The sequence below is a fragment of the Neopelma chrysocephalum genome, unplaced genomic scaffold (assembly GCF_003984885.1).
Source record: "Neopelma chrysocephalum unplaced genomic scaffold, ASM398488v2 Primary Assembly neopelma1_61b, whole genome shotgun sequence".
NCBI lineage: Eukaryota > Metazoa > Chordata > Aves > Passeriformes > Pipridae > Neopelma > Neopelma chrysocephalum.
The window spans coordinates 411,508-427,276 of NW_020897717.1; the positions used below are offsets into that span (position 1 = coordinate 411,508).

General features: G+C 56.2%; 1 protein-coding gene across 7 annotated transcripts in view; it reads left to right on the forward strand.

Moving 5' to 3' along the window:
* Positions 1–1,230: 1,230 nt before the first annotated feature.
* Positions 1,231–15,769, forward strand: part of SLC29A1 (solute carrier family 29 member 1 (Augustine blood group)) — a 34,145-nt gene continuing 19,606 nt past the window's right edge. The window contains exons 1-3 of one of the 7 annotated variants that reach the window (XM_027681842.1): positions 1,231–1,329; positions 7,249–7,403; positions 9,244–9,919. The gene's annotated coding sequence lies outside the window, so the exon portion shown is untranslated. Of the gene's footprint in view, positions 1,330–2,019; positions 2,080–3,442; positions 3,687–7,248; positions 7,404–9,243; positions 9,920–12,158; positions 12,208–15,769 lie in introns of those variants that run through there. The other 6 variants (XM_027681839.1, XM_027681838.1, XM_027681840.1 and 3 more) reach the window with 6 other exon arrangements.

Consider the following 15,769-nt stretch of genomic DNA (forward strand, 5'->3'; position numbering starts at 1 on the left):
GTGGCTGGACCTTCAGGGCTTCCTGCAGCCCAGATATTTTTGAAGTAACTGCACCAGGTCATGCCGGTTTCGGCTGCCCCAGTTCTTGCCTGTACTGGGAAGGGGAAAGGGCAGCTGGTACAACCTGCCTTGAGCATGTGCCAGCCCTGGGGGGAGAAGAGGAAGTTTCCAGGGACGTGGGTAGCAGGGCCTCTCCCTGGCAGGCTGCGAAGCTCGGCTGTGCACACCGCTCTCCTCCTCAAACACATTGTGGGGCTTAAAATAGAAGTGCTGGCTGCAGCCCAGCTCTGCAGTAAGGGCTGGGAGAGGAGAAATGCTCCTGCCACTCCATCTGCCTCATGCAGTGTTCCTGGGCCTGGGGACAGGTAGCAAGGTGGAGGTGGGCACACCAGTATCACCAGCAGAGGGGCTGTCTCCATGTTCCCAGTGAGGTGTGGGAAGAAATGCTGGTGAGAGTGCTGCTGTGTGGGCAGGAGTATGCTTTCTGTGCTTCCCCTGTGCCTTCCCACCCTCCACTTGGCTCCATCACTCTTGGCTCTGACACCTGTTTTCCTCCAACACCAAAGCTCAGCTGCCTGCACTTCCTTAATGGGAAGAGATGAGTGGGATGGGAGGTCTGGGTAGGGGCCAGGCCTGGCCGGGCCAGGGAGGAGGCCAAGACACAGCATTCCAGCTCTGGACGCACATACCAGGAGAGCAGCTGGTGGGCTGGTGCCAGTTCATTCCTGAGCAGCTGAGGGGCCCAGCAGAGGGGGCAGTGGGTGCAGGGTGCTCTACTGAAGGCCCCCCTGCTGGCCCCAGGGGGTCGATGCTGACCAATGATGGGGTGGGAGCTCAGCAAGTGTCCCACTATGGCCCGAGTTCACACAGCAGCATGGAGTGACATGGGCCACCAGAGAGATGACTCCATCCCAGGGATGATGTTGGCATCTGCAGCACTGCTCTCAGTGCTCCCCTTGTACAGCCTGCATTGTCCCCCCAAGGTGGCTGTCCACCCACAGGCATCCCTCTCTCCTTCCCTTTGCTGGCACTTGGCCCCACTGCAATGCTCTGACGAATCCCGCTTGAAGTTCTGTGGCAGAAGCCAATTCCCCCCCCCACTAATCTGCCCGTGCATGCAGCCTCCACCTGCTAAGCCAGCGGAAGCCGTGCTCAGCCAGCCCCAGCCAGCACCAGGGCTCTGAAACCCCCTCCAGCTGCAGAGCCTGTGGGGTGGCAAAGCCTCTGGACCCTGGTTTTGCTGCTGTTCTGGGAAACCCCGACCCTGCTTGGCACCTGGCAGCGAGGAGATTGCAGGCTGCATCATCCGGCACCAGGAGAGCCATCAAGGTAAGGGCAGGGCGCAGGCAGGGAGGTGAGCGGAGCATGCACTGTCCCCACTGTGCCTTCTGGGTACCAGGAAGGGGGACTGGCTCCAATCCCCTCCACTGAGCCAAGGTCTTGTCCTGCATTTTGGCTGCTCGGCACTCCTGCTGCAAGGTCACCCTGCAGCTGGGGGCCTGTGCTGAGCTCTGTAACCATCTCACACTGCCTCCAGTTTGAGATTGATGCTTTGCAGTCCCATAGCTGCAAGGAGGGTTCGGAGCCTGGTGCCGGTGCAGGGGGTAGTGAAAGGGGGAGCAGCATTGGTGGGACTGGCTGCCAGCACCTGCCCTCCTTGCCTGGGCAAACTAGCAGCACGGCGATGCCCCCCTCCCGGGGCAGGGACCCCCGGGGCAGGAGGGCCAGCTGCCTGCTCCAGCAGGTGGGAAAGCACTGGGAAAAGCCGTAGCACCGGCCATCCCTTTGCCAGGGCTGCGGCAGCGTGGCGACCGCTGCAGCATCCCTCTCGCTGGTGCGGACGCTGCAGCTGCGGGCAGCGGGGCAGAGCGGGGTGCGAGGGGTAAGAACACTGGGCTGCAGTGCCGGCGGCCGCGAAGCTGCGAGCTGTCCCAGCCCGCCCGCGAGGTGCCCTTGGCGCGGCGGGCAGCGCTAGGACCCGGCGTGCCGCGGCCGGCGCTGCTGGCATCGGGCATCGCGGGACGGGACCGTGCCGGCGGCGGCGCCGCGGGAAGGAGCCGGCAACGCTCGGGGGAACATGTAAGCGACGCGGCGGAGCCCAGGCTGCCACGGGAGCGGGTGGGTGCTGGGGCGGACCAGGGACCCCGGCAGCGGCGGCGGCGGCGGCAGCGCTCGGGAAAGCCCTGGCAGCCGTCCCGCGGCCGTGCGGGGCAGACGGGGCTGAGGGGGTGGCAGGTCTCCGACCCCGGCACGCTCGGCCCCGCTCCTGCTGGCGCTGAGTGCTGCTGCTTTCCCTTCCCCTCCCTCTGCGGGACCCCCGAGGGGCCGGGCAGGGGGCTCGTCCCAAGAGCACAGTGTCACGGGGCAGTAAAGGCCTCTCCCCCTCCATCCCCCAGCACAGGCAGCTGGGAGTGGTGTTTGGTTACTCTGCCCGCGGGGATGTCACTGCAGGGCTGACACGGCCTCTGCTTACGGCCCCGTCGCCTTCCTGTGTCAGTCCCAGCCTTCCGTGAGCGCTGGCTTCCTCCCTGCCCTGACAGTCACGTATGTTCCTGTATGGCCCCGGGGGTGCCTGTAACCACAGGGAACACCGCCAGCGAGCCTTCCACGTTCCTGGAGGCCCTGGGGCTGTGCCACTGCTTGCCTCCCTGCCAGAGCTTCTTCTGCAGCCCCATTCGCCTCTCACAGGCCCTTTGTCCCAGTAGCTGGGCACTCTCCCATGACCCTTTCTATTTGTAGGCTGACCGCTGGGAGCTTGCCCTCTGCCCTTGCACCTTTCCCCATGCAGCTCCTTTCTCCCCAGGCACCATGCTCGGCTGTCCTCAGCATGATTTGGCCCAGTGCAGAGGTCCTGGCTGCCCTCAGAGTCCGAGGCATGGCTTCAGGCTTGTTTGTAGGACCCTGACCTCGTGTGCAGGGGAGAGAGAGATGAAGGTGCAGGCAGAGTAGGGTTTGTGGCATGGCCCTTGACCCCACATCCGTGGTGCCTCTCCAGGTCAGGGCGCTGCTCTACTGCCCCGGTAAAGGTCTTAATGCAAGAGGTGATAAAACAGGGTCCCCATTGCTGCTTGTTGTCCTTATCCCTTCACTGCCCTGGTGCTGTCTTGAAGGGGAACTGGGTGCTGTAGGGGCTGCAACGGATGGGGAAGTGCAGGAAGTGAGGGAAACTGGCACAGGTGGGTGATAGGAGATAGTGAAACTCATCTGTCATGGTCCTCAGGCTTGTGCAGGAAAATGATGGAGGATGCGGTGGAGGAGCACAGCCACGTGCTGCTGCTGGCCTGCTTGCGCTGCAGCAGCTATCTCATGTACAGACATACAAGAAGCCCCCCACTCCCTGCCAGGAGTGGCTGGAGCATCCCTGAAGGCAAGCTGGATGGCACTAGGAGCAGCAGGATGGCAGATGCAGGCAGCAGTGGCAGAGCAGCCTGTCCTGCATCAGAGCGGGCAGCCCCTGAGCTACCATCAGCAACAAGCCACTCCAGGGGCTCTCTCGGAAACTAGGCTTTTGTGGAGCTCTTTTTCTTCTTGAGAAGCCTGGCTTTTTGCAGAGAGCCCAGCACCATCATGACTGCAGATACAAAGCAGGGCCAGCAGCAGCACTGCTGAGCACTGCACAACAGCTCAGCTCTGCTGTGAAGCTTCCCAGCTCTTCAATCCCAGGACACAGCACTAGCAAAAACCAGGTGCGACTTTTCCACCTGCTTGCACCCTCTGGAGGTGGCAGATTCTGTGGGGAGAGTGGAGAAGACAGGGAGTAGGTTGTCTGCAGCTTCTCCTCAGAGGGGGGTCTTTCTAGGAAGCCAGCCACCACTGTAGTCAGGGCTGACTTTTGTCTTCTGGCTTGCCAGAAAAAAGATTTACTGGGTCTGGGCAGCAGTGTTAGAAGAGCAAGGTGTTTCCCCAGAGACTGAGTCCCTATCAGCTGAGTATGGAGTCAGCCTGAGACCATGAGCCCCTGGAAAGGTAGTGACAGGAACCCCCTCTTGTCCCTGAAGCACTTGACCAGTGGCACAGAGGTGCTCCTGGATGCCTTATAGCCCAAGACCAAGGGAAGAAGCTGGCAAGCTGCCTTTTGAGAAGTAAGCTATGCTGAGGAGGTGCACCTCATGCCTTTCCCCATCCCATCCCATCCCTATGAGATTCAGGGTTCTCAGAGGACCAGCTAGGACCCCTTTCTCTGTGGCCCACAGCTGAGCAGCAAGCACAGCCCTACAGGATAGGTATTGTGTTCAGGGTGACTGTCACTGTGTTGTATCTTCATGCGATCCACTCTGACCCTGAAATCTGCTTCTTAACATTATCCCTCCCCTTCTGCACAGTGTGTTACCTACAAGCAAACTCTGCCCTGCTCCTTTAAACCGCCTTCAAACAAACAGCTTGAGCTTCTGCCCTCAGACTTCCCTGCTTACTCCCAGATTTCCTGGCTCCTGCTCATCCCCACTCCCCCCATGGGTTAGCACAGCACACACAACAAGCCCACATTTTGGGTTTCCTAGTCCCACTTTGCTCACTTGGCTCCCAGAGCTGGTGATGCCCCCATCCCCCTGCTGCAGCTCACTGCCTGATCATCCTCACAGTGAACCCAGCGCTCGGGCCTGTGCCCGTCCTTCCCTAGCCCCCAGCCCGAGGGGTCGCGTGGGATGCCTCCCTACCCAGAATGCCGGACCCTCTCCCAGCAGCCGTCAGCTCCCCACAGCTGGGAGAACACCACTGCTGCCCTCCCCCCCCGCCCCCCTCCGCTTTCCCACACTCCCTCCCGCATTCCGCGGAGCCGCTTAAGCCCGCGGGCCGGCTAATTCCTTCCCCGTGGGCTCCCCGTGCTGGCCGGTCACGGGAGGGGAGGGGGCCCACGGCTGCCCCGCGCCGCCGGCAGGGGGCAGCACGGGTACGGTGGGTGCGGGGTCCCCGCAGAGCCCTCGGGGGTCGGGCAGCTCTGCAGCGAGCACGGGAAGGGGCCAGGAGCCACAACCTCCCCCCTCAGGGAACAGCCGAACTCTTACGGGCTCCCCCTGCAGCGTGAGCACAGGGCACTGCAGGCTCCCAGCAGTGTTTCCCAGCCTCATGCCTGAGGGGTGCAGGACCCCCCGGGGGTTCCCTCCTTCCTGGTCCGTGTTAGAGCATCCTCTGCCCACGGGTGGACACTCAGCTTTGCAGAGGGGCTGAGGAAGGGAGAGAGGGCGGTCCCAGTGGTACTTGGATGATCCACAACAGATGGGCCGCTGGTCATGGGTTCGGCCCGCTCTTCTTTTGATGTCCCGTGGTTGTGTTCTGCCGGGTGGCCTGGGGGCCATGTCTTGGCTTGGGAATCCATGGAAGTATGACTGGCAAGGAGAGGAAATGATGAACGGCTGGTACTGTTGGAAGCTGTGGGAAAGGGCCCTCCTGGAGACCTCTCTGGGGGATGTTTGGGAGCATTCAGCCACAGCTCTGCTGCTGATTCGCCCAAGGGGGAAAGCATGACAGGATGGGCTTAGTCTCCAGACAGGATTTAGTCAGCCCTGCCAGACGTTTGCACAGAGCGGAATTCCTCCACGCCAGCCAGCAACTATCGAGCCAGGGACAGACACGGGGCTGGCATGGCTGTGAGAGTTCCTGGGCCTGTGTTTGGAGCCCTTGTCTCTGCAGGTGGCCATGTGCCATAGTCCCCGTGGTGCCAGTGGCCACAGAGCCTGCCCAGGGAGCAGGCTGGATGGGAGAGCAGGCAGGTGCCTTGGCCCTGCACTGCCACGAGGGATGGGCAGCCACCAACTGCAGCAGCACTCCCTGACAGCCAGAGCATGGCTCTGCCTGCTGCCACCAAGGTGCCTTGGGAAGGCTGATGGGGAGCCATGGCTTCAGGCTATCCTTTGAGCCTGGGATTCACCCATCCTCCAGAAAGTCGTCTTCTGCCTTTTAGATGAGATGCAGGGAGCTGCTGGGCACTGTGCTCCACTGGGGAGTGGATGGCCTTTGCAGACTGGGGTAACAGGACCACACAGCAGCTGCTGTCCCTCTTCCTCTTGCCAGGTTCCCTCATTCCCAGCAGCCCACAGCTCCCCTGTGGTGTTTTACGAGTGTGGCTGAATGCCAGCCAGCTCCTTCCTTAATGGCTGTGCTCCATCGTGGGAGACTGATGCTGCCAGCTAAGGAGCAGGATGTGCCCCCGGCACTGCTTCAATGGGCCAGATGACCTTGACTATAGTGTGGGTCCCTCTGCCCATGCCAGTTCCATCCTCTGCCAAGGAGACCTCGTGTGACACCATGACGGAGTGACACTGGTGCTTGGAGTGGCCTGTGCCCCAGGACTACCATTTCTGAATGCCACAGAGTGTTCCTGCCTGTCTCCTCTGGTACCACTGGGAGCCTGGCCTGTGTGTCTTGAGTTTACTCAGGCCTCAGCTCAGGCCCTGGCAGGTGGAAACTGTGTGCTGTGGGGTAACATTTTACCTTTGGCTGGTGGCTACACAGCTGTCACTCAATAACTAGCCACAAAGCAACTTCACGGCTAATTGGTGTCATTAGGCAGTATTTACTGCTTTAATGCTTGTAGGAGTTAGCAAATGGGTAGCTGGGACTCAGGAGATGGCAGCAGCAGTACAGGGAGGGAGACAGAGGGATGGGGATGAAGGAGAGAGGGATTGCTCTGGGGAGGATTGCACCCAGGAGGTGGTGGGGGTGGGAGACCCTCAGCAGTGGCTTGGGCAGGGTGGCTTGTGTCTCCCTAGCCTGCCAGCTGGGAGATGCCCCATGTCCCAAAGATGATGCTGCTCCATTGGGCACCAGGAACCCCCCCCCCCACCTTCAGCAGCCTAAGAGGGGTTGGAATTTAACTGGACCCCACTGTCCATGCCAGGCCCCAGGAGCCCTCTGGGCACCCCAGCCCCTTGCTGAGCTGTGCCAAATCAGGGGACAATGGGTTTTGTTTCTGCCTGCCCAGCTGGAAAACACCGGTGGCCCTGCAACCGCCACAGGGCTAGAGGCGGGCTGAATGGAGGCCCCTCCTTATCATGTCTCCAGGCTGTTTGCTCACCGGTGCTGTGAGTGCTTTAGGAGTAGCAGTGTCACCTGCATCTCAGTGCTACCAGCATGGGGGGGATGCTCAGCATGGGGAGGTGGTGGGGCTGATTGGCAACAGGTGCCCCTCTTTCCCCTGCCTCTCCTTACAGGTTTTCACCTGGGGCTGCTCCTCTACTGGCAGCGAGCTCCTGCTGCCCTCAGCCCACTAGTGAAGAAATCACAGGCAGCTGCCTGACTTTATCCCGGCAGGTCGGGTTGCACGAGGAAGCAGAGGGACGACGGGGTGTTGAAGGTCTGCGTGGCTCCCTGCAAGCGGTGAGGTGCCAGCTGGATATCTGTGCCACAGGCAGAGCTCGGGAGGGTATTGCAGCCCACTCCTTCCCCAGCCAGGCTCAGCCCATCAGGTGAGAATCACCTCTGCCCTAACACCTCATCCTGAAACGCAGGGCAGGGCACCGAAATCCTGGGGGGTTACTATCAGGAGTCCTGCAAGCAGCAACCAGAGAACACCCACCCTCAAAAAGGGTCTGCCAGCAGCTCTTCAGCCAGGACCAGCAAGGAAACAGCCAAACTAAAATGGTCCCTGAGCCATTTGCTGATCTTGGCAACAGGGTGAGATGCTTTTTTTGACTATCAAAGAATCCAGGATCATTGTAGTCTCATCATAACTGGATTCACAGGAGCCTGTAGTGGTTTTTTCCCCCATTGGCTAATAGGTTAATAACCTGCTGGCACTTGACAGAGGTCCAGCATCTTCTGTGTTTCCCTCCATGTGACTGATTAAAATGCCCCCTTCTCCCCCTTTCCCAGTATGGCTGTGCCCTACTGCCTTGTCACACGTGCAGAGAATCAGACACAGCTGCTAATCTGCTTGCCACTCCATTCCTGCCTGCCTGCCCTGCTTTTTAAACACACTGGCTCTCTGTTTCTCTGCTCTGTGGCGCAGAGGCTCTCTGAGCTGAGTTGTCCATGCCTTCCTCTGAAATGGTGTGAGCAGCACCCAATGTAGGGAAACACTGCTTCTGTGGGTCACGCATGCAAAGGGAAGGATGTTTTGCAATGCAAAGGAGAACTGGACAGCATGAAGCCCCTGATCTCAGCCCTGCTGCAGGTGGATGGCCTCACCATGCCTCAGTTTCCCTTGCCTCTGGCACAGGCACATTAGAGGGAAAAGGAAATCTCACTGCAGAGGAGGGATGGTGGGTTAATTAATGTATGGTTGCAAAGTGCTTGCAAATCTCCAAGGAAAACGGTCGACGTGGGTGCCAAGTGTAAAGGATTCTGGAAACACTAAGTGCCTGCAAATGCTGTCTAGCTCCTCAGGGCCTAAAACTCAAATATTGCCCAAGAGGCACCGAAAATATTCCTTTAGCTCATGTGATGCATTATCCACTGCCTGGAATAAATCTCCCTTTTTGCTCTTGCTTTCCAAACCAGCTGTTTGTTTGTTTTCCCCTTTTGGATAGCTTAGTTAAAGCAAGCAATTGCTACAAGGGGGGGGGGGGAAGCAGCTTTTGTGAAAGGTTTGGCAGCAAGTGTCTTTGAAGGGAGAGCACTTTAGCACTTGGCCTGTTCATTCTGCCAGTTACAAACTAGCTGTGGGCTCCAGGTGACAGCGATGCAGTTCCTGCAGCGCAAGTTTGAGGTCTCAGAAGAAAACTCAAAGGGCTGGGCAGCTTGAGCCCCATCAACACGTCCTGATAAGCATGTCCGTGGGACTTCCAGCCTTACGTAAGGGAGAGGCTTTGCTGGCTGCCGTCCTCCTGGAAAGCAGGACTTTGCCTTCTCCCTTTCCTCTGGGGAGCACAGCAGTCTGCCAACAGCAGCAGTGTGTTTTGGCACCATGCTGCTGTTTTGGAGATGGAGAGGGTGGGAATGCAGCAAGTCCCCAGGCCTCACTCAAGGCTGCCTTTTCTCCTTGCCCAAATTACACAGGGGAGAAACATCTAGCTCTGTGTCCTGTACAGTGGTGGGCCCAGTACCAGTGCTGGGCAAAGCACAGCTGTTTCCAGTTTTGGAGCAGAAACTGGTTTTGTAGCTGTTTGTTTCTTCTAGGAGGTTTGTTTTTGTACACACAGAGGTGAAAATGATAACATGAGAGTCACTTGGGAGCAGAGGGCTTTGCAAAGGCAACACACTTCATCAAGATGAAGCAAGGCAGCTTGGCCCTGCAGCAAGGGCTCATGTTTGTGGGGCAATAAATGAGTTGTCACTGGCTGTGCGATTTGTTACCTTCCCTTGCAGAGGAGGTGTCACCCCCCCTGCGACTGCATGCTGCCATTGGCATTACACAGCCCAAGGACCTGCATTGCTCTTGAGAGCAGACATGCTCCCTGAGGGGCTGAAGTGCCTCTCCTGAGAAGAGAACCTTGAGCGAAATGTCTACTGTCCTGCACCAGCCAGGGTTGGATTTTAAAGGACACTCATGCTCTTCCAGCCTTAGCCTTCCTCACCCCACAGTGTCTTGCTCACTCCTGGTCTCCTGCTTGCCTGAAAGAAGACATCATTAAACCCTGTCCTGCAAGTCGGTGGTGGGTGGGTACACAGATCTGTGGAGAGAAGCAGCCAGCAGCCCGTGCTGTACTTAAGAGCTGGAAGCTGCCTTTCTCCACGCCTCCCCTCGGGTCCATCTGCTGGCCTCCTGTCTGCCTGCGGTCACCGGTGGCTGAGACTCTGTTCAGTGCTAATGGATTTCAAACCCCCTGTCTCCAGTGAGAGACATCTCTATTGAGGGATGTTGATTCCAGTGCTTGAGGGAGCGGCTGTGCAGACAGGACTAGAGCTGTGAATTAGAGAACATTTAATCCTGTACTTTGGTGATGGTAAGTGCTATGCACCCTGCTGCTGAAAGCCTGGGGTGAGGCAGTGGCTACACCCACCCTGTCCTGAAGCGGAGACTTCCTGGAATATCTACTCAAAGGTAAATTTTGTGGTGTTTCTCCTCCCAAGGATAGGATCTGAGGCTATAATGATGCAGAGAGCCTTGTCCTGGCTTCTGAAAGCAGTGGCACTTTGGCTGGGCACCACCACTCTGGACCCTGTGCTCAAGTTCCTGGGGTAATTTGTTCTCACAGCTTTTAGCCTATCCTAAAGTTGGAGCTTATGTAGAAAAATAAAATTATAGAGATGCTCAAATTTTAGCTCATGCTGCTAAGCAGCAAGTGTGGACATCCCGAGGAGAAACATGGGGCCCAAGGTGCCATGGCATCCGTGTCCCAGGGACTGCCAAGAGGGCTTGAGGGCCTCTGTGGGTGACAGTGTGGTACATCTCAAAGCTAGAGAGAAGGTGATGTGAGACATGCCAAAGTAGGCAACCTTGCCTTTCTATTTGGTTTTTGCAGAGAAGAGAGGAGATAGGAGGTGGGAGAGTAGAGACAAGGTGAGGCGAGTGGACAGAGGAGAGGTTTTGTCTCTGTTGCAGCTTAACTAGAACACCTTCCAGATCAGAATGGCTTAGGAAAAATGTGCTGAGGAAAGGCAGGCCCATCATTGCCTGAGGGACACAGAAGGAGCTTTAATTGGAGATGAGAGCTTTTAAATTTAATTTTATCTGATATGAATCTTACATTTAAGAAAAGAGCCTCCTGTCTTACTGTCTGACAACATTGCTGGTGCTCACTTCATGTTTTTAGTGCATCCTGCTGATTCCAGAAGCCCATGACAAATATCTACCAGAAGCACAGTGGGAGAGATCCAGCTGCAGAGTCTGTTACCAAGCAGATCAGTGAAGAGGTCTCTTCTTGAGAGTGACACTCTGCAGTGTCATGGTTGCAGCTCAGAAGCCATTGGTAGCTGTTTCAGCCCTGTTCCCATTGCCTTTTTCTTGGGCCTTAAGGACTTTTTGCTTACGTGGCAATGTTTTGTAGGTCTGTCTTAAAATACAAGCTTGGTGCTTGGATTCTGCAGGGAGACGTGTGCTAGAGATCATTGCGCTGTAAGATCGTGAGGATGGGAATCTGCCAGAGCTTTTGGGAGTGTTTTAACTTCTGGTTTTAATTTCTAACCCAAACTGATCGCCATCTGCAGAGAATTGTCTGAGATTGTTTATTTATGGAACAAGTGTTTTCATGGTCAAAGCTGCTGCAGGGACTTCCTGGTGTTGCTGCCTGTGGCCGCACAGCAGAGGTGAATGGAGAGAGCCAGGAGGGCCCTCTGTTCCTGGTGGAGGAACCTTTAAACATCCAGCTTTATAAAAAATATTTCTGTGGCTGTTTAACTGCACAGATATGAGCTTGAATTCAGGTGCACTCTGTGCACTTCCCTTTGCTGGGGGACAAAGTACCTTGAGGACTCCTGCACGTCTGCACTTAAGCTAAACAACAGGCTTTTATCACGGTGGAGTAGATATCTATTCCAGACTGATAGGAGCCTGGAGACGGCAGCCTGAAAAAACACATCTCACATCTTAGAGTTTGTGCCTGCCCTTTGGATACTGCATACACATGTTATTTATATCCTCTGAATATAGGGGAATTGCTAAGTATCAGAGGGCTCTACACATTGCCTGCCATCCTGGTAGTGCCGCTCCGAATACACAACGCAAAAGACTGTCTGTAATCCTACTCATAGAATCACAGAATGGTTTGGGTTGGAAGGGACCTTAAAGATCATCTAGCTCCAATCCCCCTGCCATAGGCAAGGATGTCACCCACTGGATCGCTAATTCAAGACAGTTTTACATATATACATATGTATATGCACACATGTACATATGTGTGTACAGGTGTGTGTACACACATATTTATCATGGCTAGGCTTCGCGAACAAAGATTTAGGAATATATTTATATACATGTGTGTATGTATATGTGTGTATATATACACACATCTATACATATATATGTATACACATATATATGTGTACATATTACACCCTTAAGTGGTGATTGCCAGCAGAGAGGGTTTTTGTCTATATTAGAACGCAGCATGGGGGACAAGTGAGGGACCGGGCGAATAGGGCCAGTTCACACTCCGGTTAGAGCCATGATTTAGAGCTTTAATATTTATTAATACATAGATATTAACGCCAATCTGGCGCTGGGTGCAGCTCCGGAGTTACAGGGAGGGTCTCGGTAGCTGCCGGGGGGTTTCCCGCCAGCTGCGGGGCGTGGAGACACGGTAGGCGCGGAAAGGGGGGGAGCCAAGGGCGGGCAAGGCCGGGAGAAGGGACGGCAGCAGAACGCGGGGCGGTGCAGAGAGCGCGGCGCAGGTGGGTTCAGCCTGAGGCGCGCACGGCTGCCCGTGCAGGGGTCGCGGTTCCTCTTACCCTTTCTCTCCCAGGGGCGAGGGGGGACGGGGAGGGGGCAGGAGTCGGAAAATCCGCCGCCTCTCCCACGCGGGGACCGCGTGGCACTGAAGGCGGCAAAAAAGCGGAGGAGGAGTTTACAGAGCGGGACTGAGGCAGTGGTTTTCCATCCGCACCGGGGACAGAAGGCGCCGGAGCCGACAGGCAGCGGGGGGCAGCGGTAGGCGCCCGCGTTCAAGGTATTGGCTCAAAGTCGCCGAGCTTTTGGCTATCCCGGCTCCCTCCGAGGCTCCTCGCGGATTTTCGAAGCTGCCGGGTGCGTGGGTTCCTCTCCGGGAGCCCTCGGAGGGAGCGGGCGGCTGTTCCAGTCTCAGGACCCGGCTCCAGAGCGTGGGGAGAGGCGGCGGGCAAGTCGCGGCTCGGAGTGGGGGTGTGCGGGTATGATGCTTAGGTGCTGCTTTTTAGGACGGAGGGTTTTCTTCCTTGCTACCTTGAACGGCAACTCCAAATCCCCTTTCATAGTTACTGCTGCGGGGAGAGCATGTGGTTTTGGGGATGCGAAATGGAGCGTCCAGCATGGGGCTCTGGGGATGCGAAGTGCAGTGATGCTTTGATACCTGGGATGCTGGACTTTTCCAAGGGGTGTGTGCGGCGGTCCTCCGGCTGCAGAGATGCACATCCCTGCCGAGCTCTCGCCCATGTGCAGGACGGCGTCTGCCAGCATGCCGCAGTCGGCGGGTACTGTGAGGACCCGCTGGCAGGTGCGGGGGCAGGGTACCGTGTGCTGTTGTGCGAAAAGCGGGGCAGAGCCCCCTTGTCTGGCAGAAAAACTGCTGGCCCAGGGTTGCTCCAGGTCCTGCTCAAGAAAATGCTCCTGGTTAGCTCTGGGATGCTGTGGAAGATTTCAGTGAGTGAGAGTTTCTTTCCATTTCTGAGCAAACCATCAACGTTGATGGAAAGCCTGGTCCAGGCAGGAGTGCCAAGAACTCCTGTAGAGCCCTTTTGTGCTGTCCTCGCCACCCCATAGTTAAATCTGAGCCTCACACCCGTGCTAGGTGCTAATACTGGCAAACCAACGCCATCCGTTCCTATACTCACTGCATTCCAATCTGCCTCTTGGGAATGGGCTGTGGAACTGTGGGCTGTGTGGGAAGGCAACAGCAGCCAAGCCCTAGAGCTGTGGGATTGCAGACAAGTAAGACTCTATCCTTGATCCCCAAGGCTAGGGGCTGCAGGAGGAATTTGTGCAGCTGTTGGCCACAGCTGGATGTGCTTCCCGGCTGCTCCAAAGCAGGAAGCAGCCAACCGGCCCCTCAGTTGCCTGTTGTGAGAAGACACAATTGAAGGACTTCTATGAATGCCGACACGGGAAATCCCACTCCCCTTCTGCACCTCATCCCAGCTTGGTGGCATTGTTTCCTTTCGCCAGCCCTGACTGGGCAGCCTCAGGCTCCTTCAAGCCTGCCTTCACTACAAAGCTATCTCAGGATGTGACTATGCAGGGATGCTTTTCTCTTGGGTACACTGGTTGTCTGAGTGCAGCTCATGGGCCATTGATAGTGTCAGTCCAGTGCCAACACCACACGTGTGCCCTCCAAAGCACTCCTGCTCCAGCCATTGCCTTTTGCTGGAAAAGACAGATAGGTTTGCTCACCAAAAAGGTCTCCACAGAGCAAAGGCACTTTCTGTTCAGCACTGAGGGCTGTAGCATTGGCCTCAGAAGATGGTTTGCTGCATGACTGTTCCTTCTGCAGCTAGTGCAGACAAGAGGTGGGAGCCTACACTGTGCCAGGTACCTGGAGTGAAGAGGCTGAAGAAATTCACTTCAGCTTGAATCAGCAGATGTAGTGCCAGCACATAGGGCAGTATGGCACCTCCATCCTGCAGTTCCTTTTCTCCATTCCTCACCAAGCTGTGTAATTAACTACTGGCATCAATTCTCCAGCATGGCATCCCTCCTCTCATTATCTTGGGCTGGGAGGTATTATTGAGCCTCTTCCTCTTTGAAGATGAGCCATGGGCTTTGTTCTTGCCCTGGCATGACCTGTCTCATTCCTTGCTGTGGTCGGGGGGTAAGCCAGGGTGCGGAGGACAAGGCACCCGTTCACCCACTCCCATGCTACACCTTCCTCACTCTGCCTGGCTTAATTCCCAGCTCCCCTTGCAGAGACAGGGTTTGGGGACCAGCTCACTGGGACAGAGGAAGCCCAGGACCACCTGTGTGCCCAGTCCAGATGGGAAGGCACCAGCTTTAGGAAGCCAGCAAACAGCTTCTGGTGCTTTCTCTGGAACACAGGCAGATCTTGGTTGGTTTTGTTCAATGTAACATCCAGGTTTTTGGCAAGTGTTAAAGAAGCTGCAACCCCTGGTCTCATCAGCAGAGTGCTATTTGCCTGTGGTCCTTGCCAGCTCCGTACTGACTCCACTGTGTAAACCTTGCTTACTTCCCTGCACCTTCCTGAGCCTCCCCAGCACCAACCTATGCACTGCACTGTTGGGGCTGCAGGACTGCCAGCTCTTGGAGTCACATCTCCTTGCTAAGTCTTACTCAGCTGCCAGCAAGTATGTACAAAGTACAAAGCACTATGTAGAGTAAGTGACATACATTTGCAGATGGGCAGGAGTCAGACTTTTACCAGCCACACATTAGGATTTGATTAAGCAGTGTGATACAGACTAATTGTTTCTTAGGTTAATAGTATGCAAGATGTGGGATGGGGAAAGAAGTGTGCAGAGTAGGGGCAGGCCCTGGATGGTTTGGTTACATCAGGATGTGTGGTCTGGAGGGATTACAGAGCCCCAGCTGAGGCTGCAGCACAGTACTGCACCCCATCTTCCACTCCAGATTCTGCAGACCTGGTTCGGAGGCTGTAGATGGGCTCTGGGGTCCCCATATGGGAGCGGAGCTGTGATGCTGCATGAGGAATATGTTGAAGGGTTGTTGCTCCCATGAGACAAGGGAAGCTGTTGTTTGGGAATAACACTAATAGCCCTTTATAACTTCGTTGGTGATGGTGGTGGTGTGAAGAACATCACTGTTTTGACCTTTTGGTCCTGCTCTGGCTTGGAGCAGGCTTTCCTGGGTCTCACTGATCCCCAAGAAAGGGGAGGCTCAGATCTCTGGGTGTGTGTAGCTGTCATGTGCCGACTGTGACACAAGTGGGTGAGCCTGGCATTCTGGGTGCAGTGCTCAAGGTTCTTTTTCAGTCTCTTGGTTAAGACATGGGTAAGCATGGTGAGTCTTCATCTCCAGGAGACTGGCTTTCCTTGAGGCCAAAGGGGAGCAGAGACCTTTTGCCTGCCTGCTGGCTCATGCAGAAGAAGTCAACAGGAAATCAGGCAGATTTCCGCAGAGCCTTCTTGCCTTCTTCCCACCACACGACTGCCAGTGAGATTTGCTTTAGTTCAGTTCATTTAGGACTTGTCTGATAGGAAGGCACCTCACTGTGAAATTTCCAGCTGGAAATTCATGGAGTGAGCAGACCAGGAAGCTGCAGAGGGAGGAGGCAGGCAGGGGCTGGAGCTG